Source organism: Panthera tigris, chromosome A2 (assembly GCF_018350195.1).
Source record: "Panthera tigris isolate Pti1 chromosome A2, P.tigris_Pti1_mat1.1, whole genome shotgun sequence".
NCBI lineage: Eukaryota > Metazoa > Chordata > Mammalia > Carnivora > Felidae > Panthera > Panthera tigris.
The window spans coordinates 10,136,958-10,153,519 of NC_056661.1; the positions used below are offsets into that span (position 1 = coordinate 10,136,958).

At 53.2% G+C, this 16,562-nt stretch overlaps 1 long non-coding RNA gene across 1 annotated transcript; it reads left to right on the forward strand.

Annotated features, from left to right (window-relative positions):
• Window positions 1-9,654: 9,654 nt before the first annotated feature.
• Window positions 9,655-10,868, forward strand: LOC122236605. The gene is made up of 3 exons (XR_006214690.1): window positions 9,655-9,745; window positions 10,064-10,184; window positions 10,742-10,868. It is a non-coding gene; the product is annotated as an uncharacterized LOC122236605 (long non-coding RNA).
• The last annotated feature ends 5,694 nt before the right edge of the window (window positions 10,869-16,562 follow it).

Genomic DNA, 16,562 nt, shown 5'->3' on the forward strand with positions numbered 1-16,562 from the left:
TCAGGGCAGGGGGGAGGGGGAGGGTGCTATGGGTATCCGGTGAGTGAGTGGAGGCCAGAAAGGCCACTCAACATCCTTCAGAGCATAGGACGCCCCGCCACAGAGAAGGATCCGGGCCCACTGTCACCCGTATCCCTGCTGAGAACTGCCCTGTACTTCCAGCTCCTTCCTGCTGGGGGTGCAGCCTCGGTGGGGGAGATGCCAGGACATCAGAGACATTTTGTAGCTTCCCTGGGCGACCCTGTTGGGCAGCCAGGACCGAGAACCACCCCCCAGCAGAGGGTCTGCTCTCAGTCCCCTCCCTCTTCCTCTCTGGGCGCCTGAGTTTGTCAACTGGGGGGCGGAAGAATGTTCTGGAAACCCCTCCACAGCCCCAGGCTCCCATCCCCCTTCGCACCCCCCTGTGGGCTCTCCGGGCCACCCCCACACCCCCCAACCCAAAGAGCAGTGGAAGCCCCCCACCCCACCCCCCACCAGAAGGGCACAGGAAGGGCCTCCAGGGAGCAGAGGGCTCCGAGGTGGCCCAGCCCTCTGACCCTTCTGCCGGGCAGGGGAGATGGCGGACAAGGTGGGCCGTCCCCGGACCCTGACGTGTGAAGTCCAAACACACAGAAGAAGGGGGTACGAGGCTGGACGGAGGGAAGGGCTAACCCTCAGGAGAAGGGGGTGAATGTAGAGAAGGGGCTGGGGCAGTGGATGGGCCCCGACGGAGGGTGGCCAAAGCCCGGGTGCATGTGGGGCAAACAGGTCACCTGTGCCCCAAACACACCCTCGCCCGGTGACACCCCTTCCCGTGTGTTTAAATTCCCACACAGCCGCACGCACACTCACGCCCTCACGTGCCCTCAAATTTCACACACTTACATGGCCTCCTATCCCATGGCAGCTTCACACACACACACACACACACACACACACACACGTGAGGTTAGTGTCTGTCCCTCCGGGACGGAGCGCAGTGCAGACAGGGATGTTTATCTTGCTCACCTGGTGCCCAACACAGAGTGGACACACGGGAGGTGCTCAGTCACACACGTCCTCACTCCCACATGGTCACACACAGTCACGAGGGTCCCCCACACTCGCACAGACACACGCAGGCGCCCTCCCCCGCCACCCCTCTGCCAAAGCCACCCTAAGACTCTGTAAATGTCACCTGCTGTCTGCTCTGGTCCAGGCAGGCCAGGGCGGGAGGGGGCAGTGGGCCGGGCGCTGGCCCTCCGCTCCCCACAGGCACCCCGAATCTCTCTGCTTTAGGGCTGCGCAGATTTAAAGCGAGAGCCGCCCTCCTGAAACCAGGACCCCCCCACCTCCTCCCCGCCATCCCCAGCACCACAGGGGCCTGGGAGGCAGGCCCAGCAGCCTCAGGCCTGGAGGGGTCCTTTGTCACTGTTAGTTCGATTCATTTTGCATACTTGATTGAGTGCCTCCGGTGTGTCTAACCCCCTCGCTGGGGGGACCCAGCCCTCCATTTTTCTTCCTTTCAGCCAGGAATGTCTTCTGAGTGGGCTTTACCCCATCCCCCAGCCCCCGCTAGGGAGTACCGTGGGCATTTTAATCCCATTCTCCACCACAGAGACTTTGCTGGGAAACAGCTAATTATATCCCTCCCCCAAAGACAGTCTGGTGGGGCTTGGGTGGCGTTGGGTGAGCACGCCCTGCGTCCACAGCTGGTGGCCCGCGGGCCAGCACACAGAAATTTCTATATATTTCTAATTCCACAGCAATACTTTGATTAGAGAGCCGAGGTGTTGTGTACGACCTCAGGGACCTCATTATTTTTCTAACTCAAATAAATACGGCATTCAGAAAGCAGGGAGGGGCGGAGGGGGTGGAGGAAAGAAAAGTCGCAGGAAACCTCATCTATAAAAAGAATTCAGGCCTTAATGAGCTTTTAAAACTTGCCAACCCCTCTCCCCCCTCCTCAATCTATAAACAGAAGACATGGCTTCTGGCTTCAGCCCCGGATTTGGGGGGAGGGCAGGGTGGGCACAGCAGGCTGGGGACTCAGCTGGGTGTCTAAGATTTTGGGGAGGGGGGCTACCTTACTTCATCCGTGTGTGTCTGGAAATTCTTTCTAAAAGAGCTTCCGCCAGGAGGGGCTGGGGTGAGGAGATGGGGAAACTAAGTCCGGGCAGAGCAAAGGAAGGCTGGACCACTGGATGCGTTTTCAGCACCCTCCCTAATCTACTTTCAAGCTGGGGCAGACAACCTTTGGGTCTGCCCCAGGCTGTGGGGAGTCGGGGGCGGGGGGGGGCTTGCTACCCTCAATGGCTCTGACATTGGGATGGGTGTGGACAGAGTGAGGTGGTGACCACAGAGCTCCCTGAAGGGCAGGGTGACCTCTGAGTCACTGCCCATGTCGCCTCTCTAACAGGAGCAGGGAAGCTGCCCAGAGCAGGCAGCAAAGCCAATTTTAGGTGAAAGATGAGTTCAATGAGCAGAAATGAGCTTGGAGCTGAGAAATTTCTGCATGACGAAAATTCTGGGAGCAGGGTAGACCCAGGGCAGTGGGCAAGGGCCTTAGGAAGGACTCAGGGGTCTGGGAGGGGAGGGGGAGCTGTAAGAAAAAAGATTCAAGGCACCCAGGGGACTGATGGGGGAGAGATGGGAGGGCAGAGAGGGGGCTTTCCCCTGTCCCTCACTTTCTCCCTACCCCCCCTCTCCCGCTGCTGTTTTCTTCATGACACCTGATATGTGTTGGTCTTCTGCCTCCTCCACCAGACTGGCCTCCTGCCTCACCTGAGGGCAAGGGGCTTTGTTTATCTTGAAATGTAGGCAGGAAGATGTCAGCCAAGGATGGGGCCACCCTCAGGGCGTAAGCACCCCTGGGCTGGTAAACCCAGTTGGGATTTGCTGTGTTTGCCAATTTCCCAGACGTAAATTTCCCCACCTTGGTCAATTTCAAGTTGCAGCGGTGATAATCAGCGAAGGGGTAAGGCCAGTGCTATAGGCTGAATGTTTGTGTCCCCTCAGAATTCAGATGTTGAACTCCTACCCCCCAAAGGGAGGGTATTAAGAGGTAGGGCCTTTGGGGTGATTAGGTCACGAGGATAGAACCTCATGAATGAGATCGGCGTTCTCATAAAAGGGACCCCTGAGAGCTCCTGTGCCCCTTCCGCCCCATGAGGACACAGCGAGAGGATGGCCATTTAGGAACCAGGGAGAGAGCTCTTACCAGGCACCTTGATCTTGCATTTCCAGCTCCCAGAACTTTGGGAAATAAATGCTTATTGGTTTTTTTGTTTTGTTTTATATATTTTTAAAAAAAATTTTTTTAACGTTTTATTTATTTTTGAGACAGTGAGAGACAGAGCATGAACAGGGGAGGGTCAGAGAGAGAGAGACACAGAATCTGAAATAGGCTCTATGCTCTGAGCTGTCAGCACAGAGCCCGACGCAGGGCTTGAACTCACGGACCGAGAGATCATGACCTGAGCCGAAGTCGGACGCTCAACCGACTGAGCCACCCAGGCGCCCCTGTTTTATATTTTTTTAATATTTATTTATTTTTGAGACAGAGAGAGAGAGACAGAGCATGAGTGGGGGGAGGGGCAAAGAGAGAGGGAGACACAGAATCCAAAGCAGGCTCCAGGCTCCAAGCTGTCAGCACAGAGCCTGACATGGGGCTCGAACCCACGAACCATGAGACTATGACCTGAGCCGAAGTCGGACGCTCAACCGACTGAGCCACCCAGACGCCCCTAAATGTTTACTGTTAATAAGCCACCCAGTCCATGAGGCTTTGTCACAGCAGCCTGAACACACAGAGACGGGAGCGTGAGGGGGTGTGCACAGGGGTGTGAGCTGCGGGGCGCAAGGGAAACTGGCCCCGGGCGAGGGGACCTGATCTGTAGTGTATGCCAGTTTCCATGGTGTAAGTTTCCCCAGCTTGGTGGATTTCGAGCCGTGAACGGTGACGTCACCGAGTCCTAGGCTAGCAAGAGATGTGCAGAATGGGCCTCTGCGAGCCTGTGTGACCCAGCCCAAAGACACCACTGCGTGCCATTGCCTGGCCTGGCGGTGGCCCTTTTCCAAATTTGGCTCAGGAGGGCCTTCCCCTCCCGATCCGGGTGGCCCTCATCCCACCCTGGCCCTGCCCCCTACGCTCCCAGCACCCTCCAAGCCCACCCGTGCAGGTTTCATGACGGCCATATCCCCACTTTATGAGTAGAGACGCTGAGGCACGGTGGGCGGGAGGGGTGGGTGAAGCAGGGATGAAGGGACAGAGCCATAGGGTGACGGGCCGCTGAATCTGCATGCGTAACCGCTGGGTTCAGCAGCGCCCGCCCCGATTCTGTGATTCTCTCTGCCGCCGTTTGTGCTAAAGACCAGCGTGAGCACCCAGCTCTGCTGTCTGAGCGCGGCCAGGTCACTTGCTGTCTCTGGGCCTCAGTTTTCCCATCTGCAAAACGGGAGCCCACTGGCACCAGCACCACCCCCTGATGCGGTGTTGTGTGCCTTCGAGTGGAGAACGCTTGATTCGCGGAGCTCTAGAGCAGGGTTTCTTGGCCTTGGCGGGACTGACGTTCGGGGCTGGGTCAGCGTTCGTTGCAGGCCCTGCCCCCATCCTTGCAGGCCACTTTGCAGTATCCCTGGCCTCCGCCCACTAGATGTTCATATAACCCATGCCCCAAATTGCGACAACCAAAAATGTCTCCAGACATTGCCTACTACCCCCTGGGGGGGGACATAACTGCCCCCTATTGGGAAACACCGCTGTAGATTTGCGGTTTTCCGCCTCGTCTACGCATTCAAATCACCCAGGGAAGTTGGAAAACTCCCTAAAGCCAGCCTCACCCAATGACTTCAGACTCTCTAGGGCTGGGGTCAAGGGTCATCACTGTCAAGGCTCCCCAGGGGATCCACGTGTCCAGCCAAGGCTGAGACCAGTGACGGGTGACAGGTGGCACAGCCAAAGGGGACAATGGAGGAAGGCCCGGCCACCGTGTGGGTCACCTCCAGGGAGAGGAGCGAAGGGTGAGAGGTGGCCACAGGGCTACTGGGAGCCACAGGAACTGTTACTCTCCCCTTTCGGCTCAGGCTGTCACAACAGAGTATCATAGACTGTGTGCCTTATAAACAACAGATATGTAAACAAATAACAGATTCACAACTCACAGTTCTGATGGCTGGAAGTCCAAGGTCAAGGTGCTGGCAGATTCCGTTCCCGCTGAGGGCTTTCTTCCCGGCTGGCAGACGGCTGCCTTCTCGCCGCGTCCTCACCTGGCCATGCCTCTGTGTGTGTGAAGAGTGAGCAAGAGATCTCTGGTCTCTCTTCCTGTTCTTATAAGGACACCAGTTCTGGGTGGTTTCTGTGGTCGAGCGTCAGACTTCTGCTCAGGTCACGATCTCGAGGTTCGTGAGTTCAAGCCCCACACCGGGCTCGCTGCTGGCAGTGCGGAGTCTCCTTCGGATCCTCTGTCCGTCCGCTCTCTGCCTCCCCAGCTTGCGTCTTTCAAAAGAAAAAAAAAAAAAAGGACACCAGTTCACCAGTTCTACCAGGGCTCCACCCTTAATGTAACTTTAATTATCTCCTTAAAGGCTCCCTCTCCACATACAGTCACGTTGGGGGATTAGGGCTTCGACACAGGAATTTTGCCGGGACACGGTTCACTCCGCACCGAGGCGAATGGAAGAATATTCAGGACACAGCCAGGCTGTGAGCTTCTCAGTGTCATATGGGCACACAGACCCTTTGTGAACGTGGGCTCTCCATTCACCTGCAGACAAAGGGCAGGAGGGCTGAGTGGGGCCTGTGGGGGCTGTAGTGGCTCATGAGGAATGATAAAGAGAGGACGGCTGTCAGAGACCCACCCAAAGTGTGACTCATGCAGGACACTGTCCCCAGAGCCAAAGACCCCTCCTGACACAGGTTTCCAGCAGCTGCCGAAGGGACGAGGGAGCCCCAGCGGACGGGGCCCATGCCAGGCTCTCTGGCTCTCTAAGTCCACACTCGGTGGACAAAAGAGGAATACTTTCTGGTTCCACACTTGGGCAGGAAGAGGCTTTCCCATCCCTGAAAAATTCCCCCCGAAGCTGGGAAGATGTAAAAGGCACGCAGATGTGACGGGTTCAGGGCAGGAACGGTCGCACACAGCTCGGCTCAAGGAGGGGGACGCCCAGGCCCCCACCCTGTAAGAAACGTGAAGCTGCTAGCCCCGCCCCGCCCCCTGGGGCATGCAACATCATAGCATCTGGCGTCCTCCCCATTTTTGTTTTAATATTCATTCATCTTTGAGAGAGAGAAAGAGAGAGAGAGAGAGAGAGAGAGAGAGTGCAAAGCAGGGGAGCAAGGGGCAGAGAGAATGGGAGACAGAGGATCCAAAGGGGGCTCTGCAGCCCAGTGCAGGGCTCGAACTCACGAACTGTGAGATCATGACCTGAGCCAAAGTCAGACACTTAACCGACTGAGGCACCCAGGGGCCCCTACCATGTTCACCATTTTTAAGTGGTGGCCCTAAGGCACATTCACACTGCTGTGCGGTCATCAGGGCCGTCCGTCTCCAGAACCCTATCCAACTTGTAAATCTGAAACTCTGTCCCCCTTAAACACTAGCTCTCCATTCTGCCTCCCGCCAGCCGCTGACCCCCAACACCCTACTTTTCTGTCTCCATAATTTTTATACAGTAAGTCCTCATACAACTGGAATCACAAGTATTTGTCCTTTGGTGTCTGGCTTATTTCACTGAGCACAACGTCCTCAGGGCTCATCCGTGTTATAGCACACGTCAGAATCCCCCTCCTTTTTAAGGCTGAATCGCATTCCCTTGTATGAATACCCCACATTCTGTTTACCCATTCATGTGTTGAAGGCCACTTGGGTCGCTTCCACACTTCGGTTATTGTGAATGACGCAGCTTGTAAGGAGGGCGCCCGCCTGGCTCGGTCAGACCAGCACGTGACTCTTGATCTCGGGGTCGTGAGTTCAAGCCCCATGCTGGGTGTCGAGATTTCTAAAAGTAAATAAATAAACTTTTTTTTTTAAAAAAGCAATGCTGCCGTGAACATGGGTGTGCAAATATCTCTTCAACACCCGGCTCTCAATTGTTGAGGGGTACATACCGAGAAGTGTGATCGCTAAATCAGTTGTAGGTATGCCTTTAAATCCAGTGAGGCCTGGGGTGCCTGGGTGGCTCAGTCAGTTAAGCGTCCGACTTTGGCTCAGGTCATGATCTCATGATCTCATGATCTCACAGTTTGTGAGTTCGAGCCCTGCATGGGGCCCTGTGCTGACAGCTCAGAGCCTGGAACCTGCTTCGGATTCTGTGTCTCCCTCTCTCTCTGCCCCTCTCCCCACTTGCACAAAAAAAAAAAAAAAAAAAAAAAAAAAAAAAAAATCCAGTGTGGCCTACTGTGTGCCCAGAGTGCCTCAGTTCAAGACTGAGGGCATGGGACGCCTGGGTGGCTCAGTCGGTTAAGCGTCCGACTTCGGCTCAGGTCGTGATCTCACGGTTCGTGGGTTCGAGCCCTGCGTCGGGTTCTGTGCTGACAGCTCAGAGCCTGGAGCCTGTTTAAGATTCTGTGTCTCCCTCTTTCTCTGACCCTCCCCTGTTCATGCTCTCTCTCTCTCTCTCTCTCTCTGTCTCAAAAATAAATAAACGTTAAAAAAAAATTAAAAAAAAAAAAAAAGACTGAGGGCAGAGCAATGAACAAAACGGACAGAGGCCCCTGTCCTCCAAGAGCCAGAGGCACTGCGGGGAAAGGCAGGCAATGAATCAGTTAAATAAAATCCAAGGTGATAAGTTCCACAAGGAAAATAAAGCAGGGGAGGTGAATGGGCAGTGCTGGCATGGGGGTGCAGATTTAATGGGGTGGCCAGGGAAGGCCTCATGCAGGAAGGAAGTGACTTTTGAGCAAAGACCTGAAGGAAGTAAGAGAGTTGGATTAGTTATCTACTGCTGCATAAGCAATTACCCCAAAATCTAGAGGCTTGAAACAACATGGATGATCTTACGGGTCTGTGGGTCAAGAATCTGGGTGCTGCTCAGCTGGTCGTCTAGCCCAGGGTCTCTCCAGAGGGTGCAGTCAAGGCTCCCCTGGGGGGATGTGGCCATCTCAAGGCTCCCCCGGGGGTGTGTGTGTGTGTGTGTGTGTGTGTGTGGTCATCTCAAGGCTCCCCCGGGGGGGTGTGGTCATCTCAAGGCTCCCCTGGGGGGTGTGGTCATCTCAAGGCTCCCCCTGGGGTGTGGTCATCTCAAGGGTCCCCTGGGGTGTGGTCATCTCAAGGCTCCCCCTGGGGTGTGTTCATCTCAAGGCTCCGCCCGGGGTGTGGTCAGCTTGCAAGCACACACAGGGGGCTGTTGGCAAAATTCCGTTCCTCCCTGGCTATTAGCTGAAGGCTACTCTCTGTTCTTTGCCACCTAGACCCCTCCACAGGACGGCTCACATCTTGGTCACTGGCTTCATCAGGGCAGGCAAGTGAGAAGAAAAGAGGGAATGCTAGTAACGGGGACAGCCCAGCAGGATAGAAGTCACAGTCTTATAACCTAATCTTGCAAATGACACACCACCCACTTTGGCCACATCCTATAGGTTAGAAGTGAGTGGTCCAGCCCTCCCTCAAGAGGAGGAAAGTACACGAGGGCATGAAGACCAAGAGGCAGGAACCATGGGAGACCATCTTTGATGTTGCCTACCACAGGAACTAGGCAGATATCTGGGGGAAGGGCAGAGGGAATAGCCTGTGCGTGCAAAGGTCCTGAGGCAAGAACAAGCTTGGAGTGTGGTCAGGACAAGAGGGACAGTGTGGGTGGAGCATGGACTGTGGAAAGGGAGGAGTAGAACAGGAAGGCTGACATTTTCTCTGAGAACAATAAGAAGCCACTGGACTATTTTAAGGCAGGTTACAATGTCATGCGATTTCATTTTGAGAAGTTTCATATCATACTTACAGAAGTAATAGGTGCCTGGGATTTGCTTTAAAATAGTCCATAAATGGGGCACCTGAGTGGCTCAGTCGGTTGAGTGTCTGACTTCGGCTCAGGTCATACTCTCACGTTTGTGAGTTCGAGCCCCGCGTCGGGCTCTGTGCCGACAGCTCAGAGCCTGAAGCCTGCTTCGGATTCTGTATCTCTCTCCCTCTCCCCCTCCCCTGCTCATGCTCTGCCTCTCTCTGTCTCTCAAAAATAAATAAATGTTAAAAAATTTTTTTTAAATAGTCCATAAATAAAATAAAATAAAATAGTCCATAACAAGAAAAAAAAGTTGGGAGGTAAAAGGTGAAACAAGATGGGCAAGACGAGGATTATCACTCAAATCATAGGAGGTTTTCACACGCTTCTATTTTTGCATGTGTGTGAAGTTTTTCTATAATAAAAAAGGAAGTAATAACACATCATGTATCTGGTTTTTGGGGGGGGGGTGTGACAACAGTGGGGGATCCTGGGCGGAAGCGGGCCAGACGTGACTGCCAGAGTCCAGGCTAAAAGCCCTCAACATGGCCCAAACTGGATGCTGACAACACCAAGTGTTGACAGGACAGTGGAGGGACTAGAACTCTCTCATCCGCCGCTGCTGGGTGTGAAACAGTTTGCCACAGGCCTTCGGTCTCATGAAGTCGTGCGCTTCACACACAGCCCAGCGACCCCACTCCCGGACGTTTACCCGAGAGGAACGAACACATAACGTCTGCGCAAAGACAGATCTGTTGGCAAACGTTCGCGGCGGCTTCGCTGTGATCTCCAAACCGCTGGAAACACCCCAAAGGTCCACCAGCAGGGGGGCACAGATGAACAAGCCGAGGTCCGTTCACCCCGCGGCCTGCCGGGCAGCAGTGAAGGAGGCAAATCTGACAATGTTTGGGGCCGAGAAGCGGCGGGCCCGGCGAAAGAGGCCACCCTGCGCGGTCCCAGGGGCACGAAGTTCTCCAAAAGGCTAGACTAAGCCGCAGCGATAGAAATCAGAGCAGTGATTGGGGCGGCGCAGAGAGAGGGCTGGGACACCTCTGGGACCTTCTGGATGCAAAGGGCGCAGACTCCGTGGCCTGCGGCCGCCGGGCCCACGCACCTGTCGAGGCGCGCAGGCGTGGGAACCTAGCGGCTGTAAACGGTCTCTCGCCAGGGAAGGTGATGCCAACCCCGGTGTGAAGGCGGCGGTGTGAGCAGTGGGATTCCGATTTCAGCTCTGAGGCAGAGTCCACAGGCCGTGCAGGCGCCCCTTGCAAGCCCCTGTTCGCCCCCAGGTAGGGGCGGGGCGGGGCGGGGCGGGGCGGGGGAAGCCCAGACCTCAGTCCCCGCCGGGACGCGCTGGCTGGCGGGTCTAAAAGCTTCCCTGCAGCGGCCCGGGCGGTCGATAGCAGACACCCCGGCTCCCTCCGTCCCGCCTGCCGGGCAGCCCGGCCCCTTCCCGCCAGCCCAGCCCCCCGGGGGGGGGGGGTGAAGGGGGTGGGGGCGGCCGGGTGGAGCCCCGCGCCTGGCGCTCGTCCCCCTCCCGAACGCCCCTCCTTCTCCACCCCTGACACTTACCCTTGTCCCGGAGGCTGGAGGCGGGGGTGGGGGTGGGGGGCACCAGCCATCCCCGCAGGGGGCTGCCGGGGGACGCCCCTGCCTGTGCCCACTTTTCCCCCCATTGAAGAGGCCCCGGGAGCCCAGATGGCTCCGTGAAAGGTAGGAGCTGTCTTCCCTCGCCCCGGGCCGAATAAATCTTTGACTTAGAGCCACGTCTTTGGGGCCATTCAGGCTTGGGTTCATTCATTCATTCACCAAATATTTATTGCGCGTCTAATCCCCCCTGCCCTAGTGGAGTGGACATCCTAGACCGGCACGGGACAACGGATACGACGAAGCCACAGATAAGGGCACATGGGTAACTTAAAATTCCCCAGCATCCACGTTTTCAAAAGTGGAAAATAAATAGATGCAATTAATTGTAATCCTGTATTTTATTTAACCCCATCTAGGCAAACTATCACCCATCCAACATGCAAATCAATAGAAAAAAAATGAGTAATGAGCTATTTTACATCCTTTTGTCCGTACTAAGTCTTAGAAATCCGGTACGTTGTCCCTTGGAGCAGCCCTCAATTCGGGCTGGTCGTTTTGAAGCACTCAGTAGGTACATGTAGCCGGTGGTGACTACGTGGGCTGGCACAGGCCAGGAGGATGGCAGGGGGCAGGAGCATGATCTGACTGTTAAGAAAGATCCCTTTGGCTGCTGTGTTAAAATAAATGGGGAAGAGGCCGTGACTTACCTTGAAATGCGCTAAGAAATGAGGCGCCCGGATAAAACAAGCTATTCATTAGCGCCAAAAAGAAACAAGCTATCAGGTGAAAAGACAGGGCAGAACCTTAAATGTATATTGCTAAGTGAAAGAAGCCAATCTGAAAAGCCTAGGTACCATGTGATTCCCACTCTATGACATTCTGGAAAAGGCAAAACTCTGGAGACGGTAAAAACACCAGTGTTCGGCGGGGGGGCTGGGAAGGATGAACAGGTGGGGCACAGAGGATTTTTAGGGCAGTGAAAATATCCTGTGTGTGTGACGATAATGGTGGACAGAGGTCATTCTCCATTTGTCCAAAGCCACAAAACGCACAGCACCCAGAGTGAACTGTAAGGTAAGTTATGGACTTGAGTGGTTAGGAAGGGTCAGTGTGGGTTCATCAATTGCAACAAATGTACCCTCAGGTGGGGATGGTGATGACGGGGGAGGCTGTGCATCGGCAGGGACAGAGGGCACATGGGAAATATCTGTGCCTTTGCCGCAAGTTCGCTGTGAACCTAAAACAGCTCTAAAGGCAATTAAATTCTTAATTCACAAAAATGTTAATGAGGTGGGTGGATAGATGGAGAGAAGGACAGATAATGACAAATCAAGCCAGATGTCAACTGTAGACGCCAAGTGATGGGTGTTCACCAGACAATTCTTTCCATTTGTCTGTACATTTGACATTTACGCTAAATCATGGGAGAATAGAGTGTATTCATTTCCTGTGGCTGCTGTCACAAACGGCCTCAGACTAGGGGGCTCACCACAACAGGATTCTTATTCTCTCAAAGTTCTGGAGGCCAGAAGTCTGAAATCAAGGTGTCTTCGGGGCCACGTCCATCGAAGGCCGTAGGGGAGGATCCTTCCAGGCCTCTTCTGGCTCCTGGGGGTCCCGTGTGCCCTGGCTTGTGGCCCCATCATCCCGATCTCTGCCTGTCTCTCTTCACACGGCCTTTCCCCTCTTGTTTTTTAATTTTTTTTTTAACGTTTATTCTTGAGAGAGAGACAGAGCGTGAGCAGGGGAGGGGCAGAGAGAGAGGGAGACACAGAAACTGAAACAGGCTCCAGGATCCGAGCTGTCAGCACAGAGCCCGACGCGGGGCTCGAACTCACGAACCACAAGATCATGATGTGAACTGGCATCCGAGGCTCAACCGACTGAGCCATCCAGGTGTCCTGGCCTTTTCTTCTTCTGTCTCTTATAAGAACACTTGCCAGTGGATTTAGGCTCACCTGTATAATCCAGGATGCTCTTATATTGTTCCTATCTTAATTCTGCAAAGACCCTATTTTCAAATAAGACCACATTCACCGGGCGCCTGGGTGGCTCAGTCGGTTAAGCAGTTAAGCGTCAGAATCCTGACTTCAGCTCAGGTCATGATGTCACAGTTCATGAATTCGAGCCCCCCATCGGGCTCTGCACTACAGAATGGAGCCTGCTTGGGATTGTCTCTCCTTCTCTCTCTGCCCCGTGCCTTCTCTCTCTCTCTCTCTCTCTCAAACGTAAATAAATAAACAAACAAAAAAAAAGACCACATTCACATGATCCAAGGGTTAGGACTTGGACATATCTTTTTGGAGGCACAATTCAACCCACAACCCATGAGGCCACGTCTCACGAATCAGCCGTGGGACCCCAGCACGTGGCACAGCCTCTCTGAGCCCGTGTCAGTGGCACACAGTAGGTGCTCAATAAACAGAAGCTATTGTTTCCATCATCCCCAGGGCCTCTCCTGGCAGGTGGTCCACTTGTAAGCAGCCTCTGGGAGCCAGACTTCATGTTGCCAGAGCATCAGGAACGGGGTCTGGTGCCATCTGGAGGAGAGGGCAGCGTCCTAGTGGATGGCCCAGGCTCTGGCATTGGAAGGACAAGGGTTTAAATCCCGGTCTCACCACCCGAAAAACACGGTGACCTTGGGCAGGTGGCTTTGAACCTCTGAGCTTCAATTTCCTCATTTGTAATGGGAGAGGGATGCCGTTCATGTACTTAGCAAATATTTATTGAGTATCTACTATATGCCAGGAGCTGAGCGTGAAGGGTGGGGATAGCGTCGAACAAGAGGGACGAGGTCTGTCCTCAGCGGGGAGCTGAGTGATAAAAACAAGAACTGTGCTATTTAGAGAATTTAAATGAGCTGATGGGTTGCTGTAAACAGGTCAGAAGAGAGGGCTTCCCGGAGGAGGTGATATTAACTGGAGTCTAAATGACAAGAAGGAGCTGGCTATGTGAGAACCATCGGGAAGGGCATTCCAGGCAGAGGGAAAGGCCAACGATGGCAGTCTTGGTTCCAAGGCTGGGATGATGGACTCAGTCATTTTTTCATCCACTTATCTGTCCAACAAATGTGTGTTCAGCACTGCTCACTGTCCGCAGACAGAGCCGTGACGGCGAAATACTCAGTAAATGTCAGCAACTACTGATGGTCAGGATATTTGGGGATCTCTCGGAATCCCTCCTTCTCAGCGCGCTTCCCTGAGGGAAACACCTCTGCCCAAGACCTTCCCTCCGTAGTAAAAATGGCTTCCCTGTTTTTATTCTGGTTGTAAGAGGACGCGTACCAGGGACAAAGAAAGAGAAATACCTGGGTTCTCACTTCGTCGAAGAAAAGTATGGTTAGCTCAAAGGGCATCTTTCTGGATGTTTCTCTGGGCGTGCAGGCGTGCGTGTGCACACACACACACAGGTATGCACACACACGTGCACACAGGCCTACGGACGCCTACATATGTGCACATGCTGGCAGCCATGCATACACAATGCACACACAGAAGCATGCAAACACGAGTGCATTCACACCCACAGATGCTTGTGGACCCGTGCACTCGTGCATGCAAACACATGTGCAAACACGTGCATGTACACGGGACCAGGGTTAGGGTGAAGTGAGGCCGATCTTTGAAACCGGGGCCAGTCCTGGCTGTATTTGAAAATGTGGTGCTTTGGGGCGCCTGGGGGGCTCAGTCGGTTCAGCATCCGACTTGGGCTCAGGTCATGATCTCATGGCTTCTGGGTTCGAGCCCCGCATCAGGCTCTGTGCTGATGGCTCAGAGCCTGGAGCCTGTTTCAGATTCTGTGTCTCCCTCTCTCTCTGCCCCTCCCCCATTCATGCTCTGTCTCTCTCTGTCTCAGAAATAAATAAACGTTAAAAAAAATTTTTTTGGGGGGCGCCTGGGGGGCTCAGTCGGTTAAGCGGCCGACTTCGGCTCGGGTCATGATCTCACGGTCCGTGAGTTCGAGCCCCGCGTCGGGCTCTGTGCTGACGGCTCAGAGCCTGGAGCCTGTTTCGGATTCTGTGTCTCCCTCTCTCTGACCCTCCCCCGTTCATGCTCTGTCTCTCTCTGTGTCAAAAATAAATAAACGTTAAAAAAATTTTTTTTAATTTTTTTTTTAATTTTTTTAAAATTTATCTTGATGGTGGAGTTTTCTGACACCCCCTTAGACTTTGCTCCTCACTTGCCACTCCTTCATCTCAACCCTGGTGTGCACACACACGTGTACACACTCACATACCTGCGTGCACACGCCTGTATGCACACGCTTATGCACACATGTGCACGGGTTCACACACACACGCCACAACCCACTAACGGGTGTGAAGTCGAACCAGTTGGTCAGAACCATCAGTCACCCTGCCCCCCCCCCCAGTCCTTTCTCCCAGTCGCTACATAGGAGTCCAGTGACATCAACCAGAGCCTTGAAGAGAAAAATACTGTATTTGTGAGAACGACCTGCCTTTCAAAATGGAACAGAAGAGAATAGAAAATATCAGAACTCAGTGCACAGAAATAGGATAAATATACTCCGGGAAACTTTTCTTCAGTTCTGAACCGGGGTAAGACTGCCTTGCGTTGTGAAAAATTAGCGCTCTGAGGCATGGTCAAAATGCTTGAAATATGTGGCTACATATGACGTTTGAAACCTTTGTTCTTTTTGTTCCTTTCTCTTCTTTTTTTGAAGTCCCATGTTTATTACGGCATATCCCAAAACTGAACCCGGCTGGGTCCCTGAATATCTGTTTGGAAGAAATTCAGCAGTCACTTGGTATTTGAGAAGCCTGTGTTTAGGTTTTATATGAAGTAAATCTAAATTCGTACAATGTTCAAACAATTGATATTTTCACGCATATCTGTTATAGCACCTACATTTAATTTAAAGATGTCTTATGTAAACCTTGAATATCACATATCGCATTTATCTGTATTCAACATTTACGTGTTAAATAGATAGCCATTATAGGGGCTCCTGGGTGGCTCAGTCGGTTAGGCGCCGACTTGGGCTCAGGTCACGATCTCGCAGTTCGTGGGTTCCAGCCCCGCGTCGGGCTCTGTGCCGACAGCTCGGAGCCTGCAGCCTGCTTCCGATTCTGTGTCTCCCTCTCTCTCTGCCCCTCCCCCACTCACACTCTGTGTGTGTCTCTCTCTCTCAACAATAAACACTAACAAATAATTTTTAAAAATATACGGCTGTTATTTCGTTTGCCGCGTGGGGTGTGAGGTCACACGATATTGACGAATGTACGTTTGCTCATTTTCATTTTCTGCTATTTATTTAATCAACCTCGTAGAGACGGTCACTTTCCTTGTCTTCCAGCTTTCCTTAAGGGTTTTCATCGTGGTGTAATAAGAGCGAGGCGCTGAGCATTTCATGGAGTCCTCACGATGTGCCCAATGCACAGGTGAGAACATGGGGGCTCTGTGGCATTAATTTACGTGCCTGAGAGCACACAGCTCACAGATGGCAGCAGCAGGATTGGAACCCCAGCCGTCTGATTATGGGGCTCTTAACCAGCCTGCATGACACTTAGATCTTTGCATGTTCCCAGAAATGGACCTGCTGGGTCAGAGAGTTCACACAATTAAATGTTTAACACAAACATCTGGACCGCCCTCCATGAGGGTTGTATCATTCTACACTCCCATAAGGGTGCGCAGGTGTGCATCCCCCAAACTTCACACATGCTGATAAGCTTGACAAATAAAAATGAGTCTTTAGCGGATAAATTGTCAGATTGTGCATCCTTGCAAGGGGTTTGTTGACTTTGTATTATTCTTCTGTGAGCCTTTTATTTATGACCTGTGCCCATTTCACCCGTGGGATATTTGTCTTTTTCCTATTGATTCATAAGTGCTCTTTGTATATTAAGGTTCTTAGCGCTTTGTCTGCCATATACGTGGCCAAGAATCTACTCTAGGACCACTTGACCTGGGACCACTTTGAAGGCCACACAGGTCTGCTTTGATTACCCATCTGGCCTCAATGAATGTTTTTGTTCTGACGTGTCTTTGCTGCAGGCTGTATTTTACTGGTGCCTCCAGAAGCAAAAGGGGAGACCCTGAGGTCTTATAAACCTC